Source organism: Vanessa atalanta, chromosome 10 (genome assembly GCF_905147765.1).
Source record: "Vanessa atalanta chromosome 10, ilVanAtal1.2, whole genome shotgun sequence".
Lineage (NCBI taxonomy): Eukaryota > Metazoa > Arthropoda > Insecta > Lepidoptera > Nymphalidae > Vanessa > Vanessa atalanta.
The window spans coordinates 2,898,010-2,916,600 of record NC_061880.1 but is presented as its reverse complement, the minus strand read 5'-3'; positions in this window follow the sequence as shown (position 1 = coordinate 2,916,600).

Here is an 18,591-nt window from a genome sequence, read left to right as displayed (position 1 = left end):
ATGGAAGTTTCTAAATATGTCGAATTCTTAAGAAGAAAGAAGATAATGTCTTGTTTTGTACAATAAATGTGGTATTTTTTGCTGATAAGTAGAGTTTTTATCTTATTTTTATATTGGATATACTTTGAGTGAAACTTAACCACATTATGGTCGAGCGTGCGGCCAGTCGCGTGCAGAGGCCGGCCACTACGCTCCCGAGATCCTCATCAGTCCCGGAATAAATGCTATCCTACGATGGTATCGCCGGCGCCCGCGCCACCCCATTAATCTACATCAGCACGCGCTACCAGATTAATGAAGCAGATAAACCTTAAATACGACTACAGATGTCCGCTCCTCTTACAGCATCCGAGCGAACTCCATACGCATCTCAGACAATAATTGATGAATTAAACGGATTCGACGCATTATGAATGTTAATGATAACGGTCGATTCGCCGACCGATACTAGCTCGATAATTAGAATGAATGGTTCAAGCTTTTCGCGTGATATTGATTGCTTCATGAAATCAACGGTAGTTGACACCGCAAGCTATTTTTTCCTTTGTAAAACCTGTTTGAGTATAAACTATATTTTAATATTTGTATTTTTTGACATTATTATATATAAATGTTTGTTATCAAACAATGGATTTTATCACAATATTACTACATTTTTTATAATAAGTGCATCTCATGCAGTAAAATGGTCAAAAAATCTACAATATTCGGTGACAATTAAGGCATTATAGATTAGTGATTAGTATATTATGATGGTGGTGCGTGGTGGTTTATATTCTCAAGGTGAAAACGAGACTTAACTTTTAAAGAACCTTTAGTGTTGCTAGACTCAATCCTAAAATCGACGTTCCCTAAAAGACAATAATTACTTTAAATATTATTTATTTATTTTCGGGAAACATTCAGCATAGTATAAAAGACAAACATTTGAGGCCAAAATATTAAATTAAGCATTTCAATAATTTTTGTTATTATATCGTGTAAAATAATTAATGTTGACCACATTCTTTAGAAACTCTATTTTAAGCGAGAAATTTCGTAATAGTTGATTAGTAAAATATAATGACACTTTTATCTCTTGAATCGAACAGTTAACTTGTTCATACGTACTAGCTCTGACATCCAATTGACGTCAGCTAATTAAATTAAAACTCAAAAAAATGTATTTCGTCGATCCAGAGTACTAACCACTGAATGAACGAGATAGACATATTATTTATTAACTTCACTTTAATTTGGACTATGATATACAATAGCTGTGGTCTGGTATTAAATATGCCTGTATATTAGTCTGCCATATTGGTAGACGTTAAGTAACTGCTACTCTTATAGGGGTCATAGCTTATAGTTGTATAATTTATTGTCTTTCTCAATACGGACATTTAAGGCAAAATACGTTATTGTAATCAGTTTCAATCTCTTTAAATTTATAAATACAAAACAAACGATAAAAAATGTATAGAAAAAACAATTAACAATCTGTAACTGTTCCACAGTGACCGAGTTATCTCGATTATTTACAAAAATGTAAACTTATTATAATGACGAAACGAAAATACAATACGTATTATGATCTACAGTAGAATCGTCGTCGTTTTCCCTTGGCTGGATAATACGGAACCTCGGTTCATCGACATTCTGTATTAAAGTTCCTAATTACTCGCCTGTAGCGTTAGATCACAGTGACTTATGTCGCGACATACCGTTGGATTAGTATACATTTGTTTTCCGCTTTCTAAATTAAAGATCTGATTTGTGGTCAAAATTATTCCCTCCATTTAAATTCCGTCTACGTGATGTATCAGAGAAATGATTATCATCTAAAAACATGTATGCGTACAATATAATCGTAAATTAAATGTAGCCAGCAATGATTATGGTGCTTTTTGAACTCTGTTTAAAACATGAAAGTTAATTAGATGTTATACAGAACGCTAGATTATTATCAGAATTACATTTATGTTTCAACATCAATGGCCCGCTTTTATTCAGAGTAAAGCAACTGAAGAAATTGGTCACCGAGGTAAGTAAACGCTTATTTACCATCAAGACTTTGTTATACTTTAATCTAACGTTCATAATGGGGCCTATGATGTTCCTGTGCCTGAACTGAATCATCATTTTACCGTGAGACACATTCATATAAAATAATTTATCTATTTAAAAAGGTACATTAATAATATACAAAATAAGAAAAATATAGACTTCGTAGTATTCATTGATAAGTATATCAATTAAAAATGTACATAGCATTCACAAATTTGAACATGTAAACTAATTTGAAAATATTTTATAATTATATAGTATAGGAAAAAAAAGAAAGAAATCACTTATATTAATAAAGTGTGTTAAAACTGGTTTAAGTATGTATGTTATAACTCTTGGAATTTATTCAAAAAGTGTATTCTGAAAAGTGATAGAAATAGTAAATTTATCCATATAAACTAAGACCTTAAGCTATGTATGTAATTAATCATTTTCAGTTCTAATACAATTGTTTTAGTGCGATTTAAACAACCTCATATGGTTTACGTAGCAGTTGCGTTCAAAAGGCTTAACGATATTGAATATACAAACTTCAATTGTATGCCTTGAGCACGTAAAACCGTTGGTCTTATGCTACTTCGTCCCGGTAGTTAGTAGTAGTAGATATAGATTTAATTATGAAAGCGACGTATTAGGGCGCACGCGTGTCATCCACATAGGTAAATGGTCACTATATTATGTCCTATTTAAATGGCTTGTCGCTTGAAAATAACTGCCATGGTCGAAATCGGTTAGGTGTACTCTTTTTAAATCATTGCCTCGCAAATATTTTAACATATTGTATGAATGTATATTTTTAAAAGTTTTATTTCAATGGCAAAAGCGTTCAAATGGCGGATTAATTAGTGTTCTAATAACCTTAATTGATTCAATTGAAAAAACGTTCCAGCAATGGAGCAAAACGTTTAATGACTCTACAGTTGTTCACTTTATTTAATTTGTGTAAGTTTTGTTTTTAACCTATATTTACTAAATCTGGTCTTCAAATGTTAATGACCTGCAACATCTGCATTATTCACTTGTTTAAGGACTTTTATGATTGTTATGCCTTCAAGTTTGTCTATGTTTATTTTACGTTCGATTTGCATCGATCGAAATCATACGGCAGTTCCTTAATAGGGATAATAAAATCGATCGATAAGAATCGTCGTGTGAGTAATTACAGCGGTGTCACACTGCAGGCAGTTAATCTTTGAGATCACTATCTATCGATGATCGCGTGTAGCGTCCTCGGTCTCGGTATATTGCACGCTGCGCCTGCGCATTCAAAAATTGACGGCTAAAATTGTACATTCGTATTGTTACAGTGACTTACAGAAATTCCGAATGCAATGTCGTCATATCTTACACTAATACGAAAGGTAATGGGTTTTCCTTGTAACTTTACATTTGATAATTTTTCAAATATGATTAATGTAAATCAGTGACATCTTCAATCTAATGACTTATTATTGCCTGGATGTTCATACAAGTGAATAAATGTATCTGTTTTGTATGAAAAATACTGTTTACGTAGAGCAACACAACCACAGTTTATTTACTGTTTTATTTAGTTCCAACATTCATGTTCTCTAACCGTACATTATTTTTCTTACCACGGTACTAATATTCGCAAAATAGTGTCTTCCCGGATCGTTTCCAGGTCTGTGTTTACTTTTCAACCACGATAAAAGTGTCATAATATTTATACCATAAGTTAGCCTTCTTATGACCCGGCGTCATAAACTTAAACGCGCTTTCTACATCGGACTTCGTTACAAATATGGAACTAAGTACTCGGGGTTAAGGTTTCGAATTATGAACGATGAATCATGAAGAGGAGTACCAGTATCGAGAGCACATGGCAGTCGTCATTCGATAATGTTTCTAGTTAGTTCGCAATAAATATGAGAGTCGGACTGTGCGGGCCGCGGCCGGTGATGTTTTCTCGGTGACGGTACGGACTATCTAATTTTATTACCAATATATTGTCATTAAGTCGATACTGATCTTGTTATACGCACAATGAGAGGTACATGGGCTCTCGACGCCGCAGCTCACCGTCTGATACAATTTATATTCAAATGACATTCGCTTAGGGTCTGAGGAAATTTCTCACTCGTCGGATTTCCACATAATCTTGAGTTAATGGTGTCAAGTGGAAGCGACTTGTCACCTCGTCCCGACTCGAAGAAATCGTTGGATTCTTTGTTATTGTATGCAAATCCATATTTATTGAAAATAAACTTTGATATTTTATACGACAATCCTAAATATGTTTCTTAGATTTTGAATAAGTTTTCTTTAATTTATGAGTGAATAATATCTAGTACAAATATCTATAAATAATTGTACCGTTGTTATTATTTAACTACTTGACGTATTTCACTCGCATAATATTGACTCCAAATTATGATGTCATGTTTATTGAACTTTTTAATTGATCAATCACAATATATTTGTATTCAAAAAAAATATTTTGTCACCTACATGCCGAATTCTTCAGTATAGAATGTGTAGTGTCATTCATGATTATGGTGGCGTTTCCGCGTCCCACCGCTTTGGGAGGCACGTATATTCTCACGGATATTTGAACCAGAACTAGCAAGTGTACAAATAAAAAAATTACCTTGTGTACAGTTCACGTCGTTTTGTTTGCCGGTCATATAAACTGACCGTATTTACCTTGTAACCGCTCATCCACCGTTTAACATAGAGCTACTTTGGAAACGTCTAAATTAGTGAAGTGAGAAAAGCTAACGCTCGTAATCGTTTTCGATCGGCGGTAAATCGGTTCGATAACATCTTTTTCGAATGTTGGACTAACATCACTTATTGTGTGTTGATCCAGTCGCGTTGCCGTAATGGGAAACTTGGTTCTATTTTACGACATCCGACATTGGTCCTCTCTAAATACGATATTATTTATTTCTGAATAGGCTTACTCCTCCATATTTACACATTTATTATTATCGTTGCTACAATTTATTATTGTCTATTTACTTTTCCCCTACAAAGATGTCGTAAGTTGTTGCTTTCTTCTTAAGTCTCTGCAACGTAATATAATTTGATTTATATTAAATATAAAAGCTGTAGTAAAAATAAATTCACTTGGGAACATTTCTTGATGCAATTCTCTAGCCGGGATTAAATTACTTTCCATCACGCTTCGAGATAGATATAAAAATCATTAACGAAATCACATCAACACATTCGGAGATCGGTCATCACGGATGAATTTTCTCACAGACGGATTAACCAAGCAAGCGAGTTAATCCCCTCTCGTGTGAAATCTTATGAAAAGACTTGATGCAATTACTGTTAGTATTAATATAGACTTGTCAATTTGGTTGAGTGAGCACGAATAGGTTCGGGCTGTGTGGCGGACAAGTCTGCAACTGTGTGGTCCCTGGAGAGCGTCGACAGATCGATAGGTTCACTTCGTCTTATTAATCACTAACCGCATACTCACTCGGCTTACGCGTTCCTAGATATAATGGTTTCATTAGAACCTTACTTAAGGCTAAATATTAATTGAGACATTTTGAACTACTGTCTTGCAACCGATGGACTTGTACAAATGAAAACGAATCAATTATTCATAGCGAGCCTTGTAATATTTATGCTTGACAGTTCTGCTTCGAGGCATTGCCGGTCATTATTCTGATTGAAGATTTTTGGTAAAGCGCATAAGGATCTGTGCAATCAGTCGGATCGCCATTCTTTCTGTTAATCGCATTATAAATTGACTTAGCGGTCTCCGTATCGGGCCTTTGTCGGCGCCATAACGGATGGCTTCAAAGTATATTATGTTAAAATAAGCACCATCTTGGATTGAAACGCTGTAATTAGTCTACTACTTAATGCGTTAATCTCTGTAACTAATTTATAAAAATGCCATTGAATAATACATATCATATGAGAGTACGTTGTATAGATCAGTTGTGTTGTTGTTGTTGTAAAATCAGAAGTTTTCTAAATATACTTTATGTAAAGCGACACTCATTAAGGATGAAGTTATTTACTGCGTACGTCTATTTACTTTAATTTAAACGGGCGAAGGGGAAATGAGTTGAAATGTTGCGTAGAGATGTGGACAATAATGCCTTCGACCACGCGAGGCTTTCGTGTGCTCGCCGCATTACTCAAACCTCATTTAGACCTAACTACGCTGCATTGAAAGGAGCAATTTTATTGTACTCTATTGATTCTATTGACAGCCTCTGAAGGAATGCATGTCCTTCGACAACTGGTTTATTTATTTCGACAATACGTCTCATTAACATAGTGTGCCCATTTAATATATACGATAAGGATTTCGTTATGATAATATAAGACGGACTATCACTATTTGACATTACTATGATATATATGAAATGTTTTTTCTTTCTTTCTTTCTATATAAAAGTTGAAATACCCTAAACAACCTAATGGTTCCTCATTATTCACAAGCTTACGCCTTAAGCATTCTCTAAGCTTCATGCTTATTCCACCACCCTACTCCAATGCGGATTGGAGGATATGGAATAAATTCACTCAGATTTTTTCTACAATCAGATTTACTTTCTTCGAGTATGAGATGGATAAAAGGAAAAATAAATACATGAAAACTCAGCAGTATTCGCAGTTTTAAATTCGATTCTAATATTACTATCATATACATATATTCCTGGTTTTATTTACAACTATAATTTGTTACAAACATACAAAAACACAACATTTAAACAAATTCGATAACAAGTACGTTCAATGAACGGAAATGAAGAAATATTATAAAATCTCTTTCCCATTTATTGTATTTTTATAATACGCTAACAAGATAAGATACGGAGGTTGCCATCCTCAGCGCGTAGAAAGGCGGGTCCGGTTGCAATTTGATGTGGCTATTCATATCTCATTTGCAACTACCCTCATTCAAATGACATCATTAAGGTACGAGTGCCCGCTCACTGACAGCGAGCCAGGAATGCTACCAACCTTAACATCTCTAATAATAATGCCACTTTATTTATATTTTACTTCTATTTGTACATTAAATTTTATGATGAGCAAGTTGTTTGCTTATTTGAACGGACGAGCCATAAAATAATAATTTATTTTAAAGCCACACATGTTATGGAGCAAACAATACTTTCAAACTATAAATTGTTTTTTAAGCATATCACATAACGTCCATGTAAGGCTTACGTATCATAAAATGGAGTTACAGATGAATCCGTTTAATTTATTAAAATTATACATTTCAATAAAATTATGTGTATATCATCATATTAATATATAAGTAGGTGATAGTATAAATACAACTTAAAAGTGACTATGTCCGTAACAAAATGCTACATTTAGTTATTTTTGTAAGGACGATTTGCAAACACTTTATATTTTCCATTTCATTATGCGAAGAAATAATATTTACGTAATAATGACTTGCGTGAAAGCAATCAAGTGGTTCAAACAAGTTGAAACTGCACCTAAAGTAGACTGTCAAGGAGATGTCAGTATTTATTACGTCAACGGATTTCGTTATTATTAAGCAAAGTTTATTTGTAAATTTACATTATAAAAAGTAAAAAAAACATGAGGTTCTTTATTTAATTCTTGTAACAATACCGTAGCGTGAATACAACCGCGCTTTGATATTTGATTCTTTTATGGTAGGAAGTACTAATTTCGTTCTTATTATTATCATTGGAGAGTCCAAAGTCTGCGAGCTTCGAGGAAGTCGTGCTTCATCGAGAGTAGCAAGAAAAAGGCATGAGTTACGATTTGAGTTATTTATAAGGTCCAGTTTGTGCAGTGAGTACATAGTCTGTGGCTTCATTGGACTCACGAATGATCTTAATTAGAAGTATTGTGGCGAGAAGTAAATTATGCCCGTTGCGGCTTTTGTAACCCCGGCCGCTTGCTTCGCCTGTTTCGATGCACGCTGTAAATCAAATAACTACCCAGACTGAGGTGCGTGCCCCAGAGCGTGGATTTGGAAATTAATGAGAGCCTAATGGAAGTAATTTTGAAGTCGTTTAATTTCTATGTCTCAATAACGAATACATGAATTTTTAATGCGCGGATGATATCAAAATCGGTTCATTCTTATATTAATCGTAATACATATGTATGAGATTAGAGCCGAGATGGTCCAGTGGTGAATTCAATAGAAGATTGCGGGTTCAAATCCAGGCAAGCAGCACTCTATTTTCATGTGCTTAATTTATAGTTAATAGCTTATCTCGTACTCAGTGACGAAGAAAAATATATTTAGACTAATATCAGACATGTATGTTAATGGATATCCTTTAATCTAAATCAGAGCAGCGTGGTGATCTTACTCTAAGTCTTAAGAGGAGCGGAGGATTTAGCCCAGCAGTGGGATACTTACAACCTTTACCAATACTTTATATATGTAAGTACGTATGCATATTATTAATATAGTAATGATTCTTGATTTACCCGTTATTGCTTTGTAATTTTCGTTGTACCCATAATATAGAATGGTACCTATAGTTGTACCTTTCATTTATATTAATAAGGAATTGGTTGCAGTTAAATAGAGATATTTAAACTTGCCTCATTGTGCTCAATTAAATTGAAACCCTATTAATTAATATATCTTTCGTAAATAATGTCGTTTATGTCGTAATACAACCATCGCCGATCTCTATGGCTCTTAATTAATAGCTGAAGTGATTTCGATAGCTAAGCACGATCACGAAAAAGTATTAAGGTAATACTTGCTTTGTTTAATGTGGCAGTTACATTTTTTGTATAGGTTTTGATTTTGACGTAAAAATATTTTGTTTACATATTTTTTATATACATAATAAAATAATACAATAAAATTTATATTAATCACAATATTTCTGTAATAATAATAAGCTTTCAAAAATAATTATTTTTAGTACTGTATAATAATATACCATATTAATTATATCGATTTCTGATAACAAATAAACAAGTATTTAATGTCTGTGGGAAATATAGATTATTATTTACGTCGTAAACGTATTATAAGATTTAAGTATAGTTAAAACATTTAAGGCGCCGTAATATGTATTTAAAATAAACACTTGCATACGAGTATTCCAAATATTAAAAGTAGAGTACAAGTCAGAATCTATTATTGTTCACTTCGCGATCAGTGAAAAGATAAAAACATCGACAAAGCAATAAAGTATGATACGTGATAAAGTTGTATAAACGTTGCAATTGACTGAATGACACTAAATAAGGTGCGCCTGCGCAAGCGAGAGCAAAAAGTCGTGTGAGGATTAACTGGCTCAAACTCGCAACGTCAGATTCCATATCGACACGCGACTTGACGCATGGCGACGTCCTTAATGCTTCCATTAGCATTCCCCTCCTTTATTTATGCGCACTCGTAATTAACCAATCCATTCCACAAACTTCTCGTTGACGTGTAAATGTTTCCGGCATTCCCGACTGCATTAATAATTACTTGTGTAGATAATATACCTCCGGCGGTGCTAAGGTGTTTATCTCGTTTTCGGTAATAGAATACGTGGAATATTTTATCAAGGCACGACCGAGTAATTTAATATAAAGCGTATCACTAAATGATCTCTCGGGCGCGATGACTATCAAGAGGTTAATAACGGTGTTGGTGGTTCCTCTACGCGGGACACGCGTCCGCGATATTATCGCCTCCGAAGCATTATTGATGATAGACCGTCATAACCAAATAGCCCGGGGATCACGTTTGTTTACTTATCTAGCGTTTGTTAAAATGTACATTCATGTAGCTAATTGAAACTGGATGTCGGTGACCCCACGCGTTTATGACAGGTGCAGCTCGAAATTGCGTTTTCGTGAGATTGTGCGGTGATAACCGACTACCGAGCGGCGATAAGGACAATTCGTTGACTCCGTTCGGCTCGTGCCTAATTGTCGAACAGAAGCTGCCTGCCCCTTAACGACCGCCTCAATGGTCGAGACATTTATGGAAGAGAAACTGTATAAATAACATTTACTGCTTCTGAGATTGCTTCATTCATTCTTGTCTAGCCATTGAGTAAGCCAGTTACAAGCGAACGCTCCGCAAATTGCAAACAATGCCCGCCTGGAATAAACTAAGCGCTTTACTATATCTATTGACATTTCATTTACTAATGCCATACATGGAATGCTAAACGATTAAAAATAACCAATACTGTTATACAAGTACTCCAAATGGTGTGTAAAATTTGATTTCGATATAAAAGACATCAACGATCACACACCTATTTTATTTCAAATAATATTTATATTAACGTTATCAATGCAATTAATGGATACAATTATTTTAACCTAAGTATTTATTATTAAAATAAATAAATTACTGAACTTAGTTTTTAACTTAGCTTTACTTCTTAACTTTAATAGGACATCATTAAAATTTTTGTAACTGCTTTGAAATAAAGATTTAATTATGAGATCCATAACAGTTGGATATTACGTTAAAACATAATTATAATGATTCATTTATACACTTCGACTATAAAAATGTAGATTGTATCAATAATAATTCCGCATACCGACGAAAAATAAATATTGTAGCTTATTATGTAGATACATTCTCATATACGGCTTTGATAATCCTTCTATACGAGTCAAGCCTTACACATAACACGATCGAAACTCACTAAGTATAGCTTATATGTATGTTTACACTGAATATAACTACATAAAAGAAGGTGTAATAAATAAATATGTAATAATATACGTAGTGCCTAGTAATATTTTAATTAATTTAATCATTATATACCAATTTAAGTATGATATTTATACCGTTGTTTCATTATAAATAAAGGATGTTACAAACTCTTTAGAAACACAATTTGACAGTTAATGTGTCATAAATAAATTTGATATCAACGTTTTAAAAAAATAAGCAAGATGTAATGATTAATTCAAATTATTTATAACCAATTAAGATGTAACTTTTGATTTGTGCATAAGATCATTATCATAGATTGAATATAATGTGACCCTTAAATAATCCTGCGACACGAGCCTTGACATTTGCTCTGCGCGTGATCACCGCAGCCGTTGACCCGTGCTCACTCCACCACACATGTGGGACAGCGCGGCCAACGCGACCCAGACACGAGCATTACTGTCCATTCATACAATACACCATTATTTACGACAATGAAGCTCTGCTCAACTAAACGACATTGAGTGTTCTTGCGCTGTGATTAGACCGAACAATGAAACTTGAGATTTGATATAAGTAAACATAAAACGTTGATTTATGCTCACCGAAGCGGTATTTAAAGCAAACATTTTTTATAACCGTTATTTGTTTAGGCCGCGGGGCAGTCTGCTACAACGAATTTATGTCGTACAATCAACCGGGTTGTGTAATTGACTACACAATCGATTGATTTAGTTTCAAAAGCACTGACATATTTTGCAACTACGGCCACGTTTGTTAAATACAAAAATATATCAGTGACAAGTATTTGTGTATTGTTACTCAATAATTAGGATAGATTTAATTCAAAAAGTACTGAGGATAATTTTAGCGCTGTCTTTGTATGTTAGTGAGCGCTATTTAAATTACTTGGAAATTGTAAAATTGATGGTTAAAAGAGGTAACAGAATACCCACAAGGCGAGTTCTACTTAACTGGAATGCTAATAATATGTAAAGGAAATGTATTGGTTCTTATAGAGATGCAAATGCGGATAGCTGCTTCTATAAAATTCAGTATGTTATTGCTTCGCAGCGCGTCAAGCGTTCGACATCGGGGACATCGGCGTTTATTTTTATCGAGGGGATCGATTGTAAAGATAAGTTTATCGTAAGACAAGTAGCGGCCACCCAGAGGCGCGTACCGGCCGCGCCGGTCCGGACATAGTCGCATTTTATTACATCTTGATATCGCCCAATTCGCGTATACGTCACATTTCCGAAACACCAGAGCCCATCTCCTCTGGAACCATGATCGGAATGCTCGAGTAATATTTATCAATTAAATATAAATATTTATAGGCACCGATAACCTGCTGAAGATCTTATATTTCTCGTACCTGTCTTATCTACGAAGTGATTTAATTTCATACAAATACCTCACGGCTATTCCTTCTCCATTTTATAGTTAATTAACTAACGTTTATGAGAGAAAAACAACAGATTTATTAGAAAAGGTAACAAGTCGTATTTATTAATGTACAAAAGTTTAATTAAATGTACATTTAATTGTTATGCAGTCTGTACATATACAGTGTGTTTAAAAAGGGAACAGTGAATAAATTAAAATGGTGTGTGAATTGCACAGGATAAAGAAATTTTTATTTAATTCGAAATTTATTACGGTTGCATAGATATAAATAAAAGTTTACACTTATTCCGAATGACTGTATAATAAATTTAAAGTTACGTGCACATTCGAAAATAACTTCAACATTAAATACATAATTGTCGATAAAAATTTTGACCATCGATATAGTTTAACGTTTCGTATTCGTAAAATTTCGAATATAAGTGTGTTTATATCGATATAACATATTAAATCACTCATGAATTTAAAACGTTTTATTGTCATTTTGAAGTGAAAACAATATAAATGTGTTTTATGTCACGGTTGATTTATATTTTATAGGTGAGATGTGATTTATTATGGGTTGGTTAATACAATCTTGGTGCATGGCTCGCGTCGCCGCTTGCTGCATCTCAGTCTTTTTGAAATAGCTTTTTGACGTTCAAAATGCCACGGGCGCCGTCATACATAATGTTAATATGACATCTGAGAATAAAATAGTTCGTAATATTCCTTCATTTATGCTTAACGAGATATTACTCTAAATCACTTGTATCTGTATAAAATGTATAGAGGTTAATGTTTAATAGTTCATTTCGTTTATTGTTCTGGTATGAACCAGAAAATGGATTGCGATGAAATGGCGAGTATCTATTGGTACATAGACATCTCTGCGATGTTGCTCATCTTATACATAGAAACGAATGCTTTGTATTATATTCTCGCATCGAATGATTGAATTGAAACTTTGTACAGTTATACTCGAATGGAAGTTTATAGTATCGTATCATTAACGTGCAATGTGATTGGTATCTTAGAAAAAACCTTCAAATAAACTATGCAGCTCACTTATTTTGTAAATTATTATAAGAACTCTAACCTTCAAATGGAAATTTAAAACCTTTATATGTAATACAATTTGGTGTCGGTTTTTAAATCCATATTGCACAAATGATTTCGATTTTTTTTTCCTAAATAAATATAATTACCTTAAATCCTATCACACTTAAATGAGCTGTAGACTACAATTCAATTTTTGTAGACCCCTATAATACTTAGAAAAAAATAAGTTACTTTTTATAACTTAAGTAGGAAATTAGAACTGTGATTTCTAACTTCGTTGTTAATAATTGTGGTATACTCTCAATTATGTAATGAAAGGGTTTTAAGTATTTTCTATTTAAATTAATAATTCTAATTTATCATGTTTGAATTTGTTTTAAAAAAACTGTTCAAAAATAATTCTTTATTATAACCATGAAATTTAAATGAAAAAATTCAATAAGTACTAAAGCCAAAGTATTTGCCAAATTTCTGCTCAATCGGTGGAACGGGTTTTAAATCCAGTAGCAAGATTTGACCCACACATACTAACAGGTGGAGTTAAATAAAATCTTGTAAACAAATAAAAAGGCACGGCGAAATTTTAGCACTGGTAGCTTAGAACGGAGATATTGCAAATGAGATACTGACTGTGATAAATTTATTCGAATACATTTTTATAAACAAAAAAAGTCGTCGCAAATCATAACTTAAATGCAATCATTTCGTCTAGCTACTAACATATGTACTAAGAACATTATTAATTTTTAAATGTATAATGTTATGTATAATTATAAAGGTTAACTCAAAGTGGAAATTATATTTATCTAAAAGAGCCAAATGTGATGCGCCTGCGCTCGTATACTAAGCTCAGTTTATTCGGTCATATTTAAAAAGTTGACAAGTAAAATGTATTCATACATAAAGGCTATATAATTATACTTTGTAATGTAACATATTCAGAGCGTATTGTTTTTATTCATGTCCACATACGACGGAGGTGTAACTGTGGTACAGATCAAGTGCTGTTATTCAAATACGTACATAAAACATAAACGTGCGTCACAAAGCAAACTTATACGCTTAGTTAAGTAAATCTAAATATTAAGGATGTGTTCACATTATGATAAGTCTTTATAATCTGTCTAAGTATTACTGATTCTTTTTTTTATAAATATTGTAGGCGGACGAAGAATAAGACCTACTTTGTGACGACTTACCATCGTAAGTGGTCACCACCGTCTATAAACATTGATGTTTTTAAAAAATAACTATTTCTTATATCTCCATAGCACCCCCAAGCTTGGGAACTAACATGTTATATCCCTTTATAAATATTTTAGTTACGTTGTTGTAGTTACATTAGCTTGCTTACTCTTCAAACCGGAAAACATCAATACTAAATATTGCTGTTTGGCAGTAGGATGTGAGAATTGGATCTTAACTACCCCGATGTGCTAGCACAAAGCACCATCTAATATAATTCGAGTTGGAAATTTATTTCGATAAATTGTGATATAAGTATGAAAAACAGTTTGATATATTTTGTGTATGAACGAGTCTATTATTATAATCAATTGAGACATTGTTATAAATAATAATAATAATAATAAATTTCCTTCACCGCTTAGCACAAAATTAAATATAAATCGAAACAATTATGAAAATAAGCAGCAGTCTTTGGTGTTATTTGAACTCACGACCTTAATCTACGCTTTACGTATTCTGCCAACTGATAAATCTGGGCTAGAATACAAATATTGCATAAATTGACTTGGTATAGGCCATCACTTCTGCTAGTGTTATCAATAAGATGGATGGGGACAGACGGATGAAGAATACATAAAAATAATTTGAATATTAAAATATATTTAAATGTTAATTTCACTTACATACAAAATATAATAAATTCATATTAAACTATATGTACGTGATGATTAACATTTGGAATATGTCTTGTAAAATTCATACAATTGACCATTTAACATTTAGCCAGCCCATACATACGTATATTATATACGGTAACAATGTACTAACCAAAGGTATTGAGTACAAGTATCGGTAGTACAGCTTTATGTAAGTCCCTCTGGGTAGGTATCACTCATTATCATATTTTCTACCGCCAAATACTCGGTACTGTTTTGGTTTGAAGAGTGAGTCAGTGTAACTAACGGTACAAGGGAAATAACACCTTAGTTCCCAAGGTTGGTAGCGCCTTGGCAAAGAAGGGGATGGTTACTTTTTGTTACAGTGCCAATGTCTATTCGCAGTGGTTACTACTTACTAATAAGTGGCCCATTTGAAATCTATTTGAAATGTATATAATTTAAAAAAGGCGAATCCGCGGCTGTTATATCACAAAAAATGCGACCTTCTTTAAAAAACTATTTGTCACTATCAGAAATAATGTAAGTACATTTACGTATACATGTGTAGGAACGTTTTGAAAAAATTGTTTTTTTTTGACCTACATAGGTTTAAACGGAAAGGTTTTATTAAGATCAAAGCTATTTATGTAATTTTAAATTAAATAGTTTTATTAAAAGACATAACAATCGGTTAAATTAAATTTTAATGAGAAAAACTTCAGTAATTACCGAGGTATTCTCAGTGACAAGTGGCGTCCATACTGCGAGTAGAGTTATGTTCGGTTCGTAGCCTGAGTCGTTTCCTCACCTCGAGACTATTTCGTCGTGTCGAAGTCTCTTAACTATTGACGTTATCTTGATTTACGAACATTATTAACATTTTATTACAAGATCGAACAAGTTTTCTTGTAAATAGTTACCTACCAATGTGGTTCAAATATATATTTTTTCGATTAAAATACTAATATATATATAATGTGTGTTTAAAAATATAAAATAATATTTATGATATTTTATAATCATTGTTTGGTCGATGAAAAGAATACGTATAAGCCATTATAATATTAAATTTTGTGAATTAATTATCTTTTTATAGTTTTTTAAAGTTTATTAAGATACAGAAGTTTGTTATTATTTTTTTAACTTTTGTATTTTTATAAAACTTCAATTCACTTAGTCCAGGAATACAGATATATAAAATAACATAGATATGTAAAATGAAAGTTATTGACAGCTGTCAGTTTACGAAAACTAAAAAAAAAGGTTTTTTTTTATCTTCAAAGGTTAATTGATACCATTCTCTCGACAACAACGACCAATCTCTTTCGTGTCTTCCCCATCGTACGTGATATTGGCGAAATATTCTGTGCCCTGTTGGCACAATAAACTAAAAATTTAATTCAATCGAATATTATGTGTTTGTTCATTTATATATATAAATGAACATATGTTTATATAAATTATGACTAGTGCCTGATGTTTTTTATACATTGAAATTTTAGTTTAGAGTTTTTAGTAGATATTAGAGAATCTCTTAACTAAAATTTAGCATTTCATATGTAATTTTAGCATTTGTTATAGTATATTCTTGGAAATATTTAATTCAATAATAAGAAATTAACATTAAATCTTTGATCGTGAAGAAGATATTTCGACTAATGAAAATTACGGGCAAAGGACTGGAGTCGCGTGCCGAATGTTCCGATGCGTAAGCAGTACACATTACTTCTTGTTTATTTTCAAATTCTCGTCTTACTACTTAAACCTGACTAAAGACCTCGATAGCACATTCCTACAGATGCTACATATATATACATATATTGTAAAATGTCTCCTAACTCTGATAGATAAGATTATCAAGATTAATTTCTAAATCCGCTGTAATTTAACGTAAATAAGTTATTAAACTCAAATTGAAATTTACGACATCCTTAAAATGAAGATTAGTCCAATATGTTGTATGTATTTCGTTGATTTAGTACATTCACATAAAATACTCATATACGTAGCTGAATCGTAACATTCTTGTTTAATATTTATGTTCGTAACCGAGTCTATGAAAATTGTGACACGCTTTGTATAATAAAAAGTCAACAATGAATGGAGTGGGTCACGGGAGAGGACCCCCCATACACAGACGTCCGACTCTCAAATAAATGTAGTTATGATCTATGATCAGAAACTGATACTTATAATGGCTTCTGTATAAAGAAGCTGCTCACAAAAATCGAGACGGGCGTCCGCCGCGTACTACTTGACATGATAAATAACCTCAAATTGCTTGTAAAAGGTGGAACTTTTATCTCTCTCCCTTTGTACACATGTAAATATTTGAGTTTAATCGGACATCGACTTATGCGGCCGATAGTTTAAAACGCTCTTACAGCGCAGTCGGTGATATAGTTGGTTTTATGCTTTTTGAATAGAGAAGTCGATGGAAGGAAATAGTACGTAAGCAATTGTATCATATATTGTGATGGTACCTTTCATTATAATATATTTTAAGCGATATTCAGTAACATCGAGTTTATATTTAACTAATGCGTCGATGAAATGTATTGATAAGTTTGTCCGACTGCATTAAAGGACGGGATTATGCGAATTAATTAAAACTATTTAAGATTCAAACAGAAAATACGTAGAGCGGTAGTCAGCCGGCGGTTCGTTTGCGGGCTGGCGTGGCCGGTCGGACGGGCCGCTGGACGACCATTACTCCGCCTGCCGATTGATATATTCCTCTTCGACATGCGATCGCGACACGTCACTCCGCACCTCACCGCCACTGCCTCCGTATAACATAAATAAACAAACAAATAACACTAATAAAAGTCGCATCTACATTAACACGGCAGCCTACCATAAATCGAAAATTTCTTTTATTGCTTTCGACCAATCCAGTAGAAAATAACTCGTAATTAACTATTATTAAATTAATAAACATTCATTAGTTTCATTAAGAGGAATGTGTAAACAGTTTGTTAGTTTCTTATTACTAGGATCGACTTATAATTAGGTTTATAATTGAATAAATTAATTTCAACTTTAAACCATTACTGTGCGAGAGTATTCTGAGTAAAGTATGTTTGCGTATAATATAATATTACACTGTACGTAATGTATATATCGCTGCTTAAGCCCAGATTACATGTTGCATCTTAATTATGCAGGGACGATTGATGGAAAGCATTATCCGATAATGATCCACTCGTGAGTTTTCATGAAATAATCTGAGGTACACTTTGAATCATTCGCCTGCGTTATCAAGTAATACTGCATGTTTAACATTTAACAGTTACTACTTACTATAGCTCTTATGCATTAACTTTAAAGATTATATTAGCACGAACTATTTATTAAAAGTCGCAGCTTTCTATACTTATTGCTTAGGCTTCAGGCTATGAGAATGCAATGGTGCGCATTCGTCGTTCGTACTAGTTAGACAAGCCGTTAGTGTATAGAAATATATAATTTATTAAATAAATAAATATCTCGTATTGGCTAAATATTCACGTAATACTTAAATCATAAGAAACTTCTGCATACAAGTATGTTTCATTTAAAATAATTTTATTAGATATATTATTTAAGGTATTTTGTTTTTGTATATCTAGATAACAAATG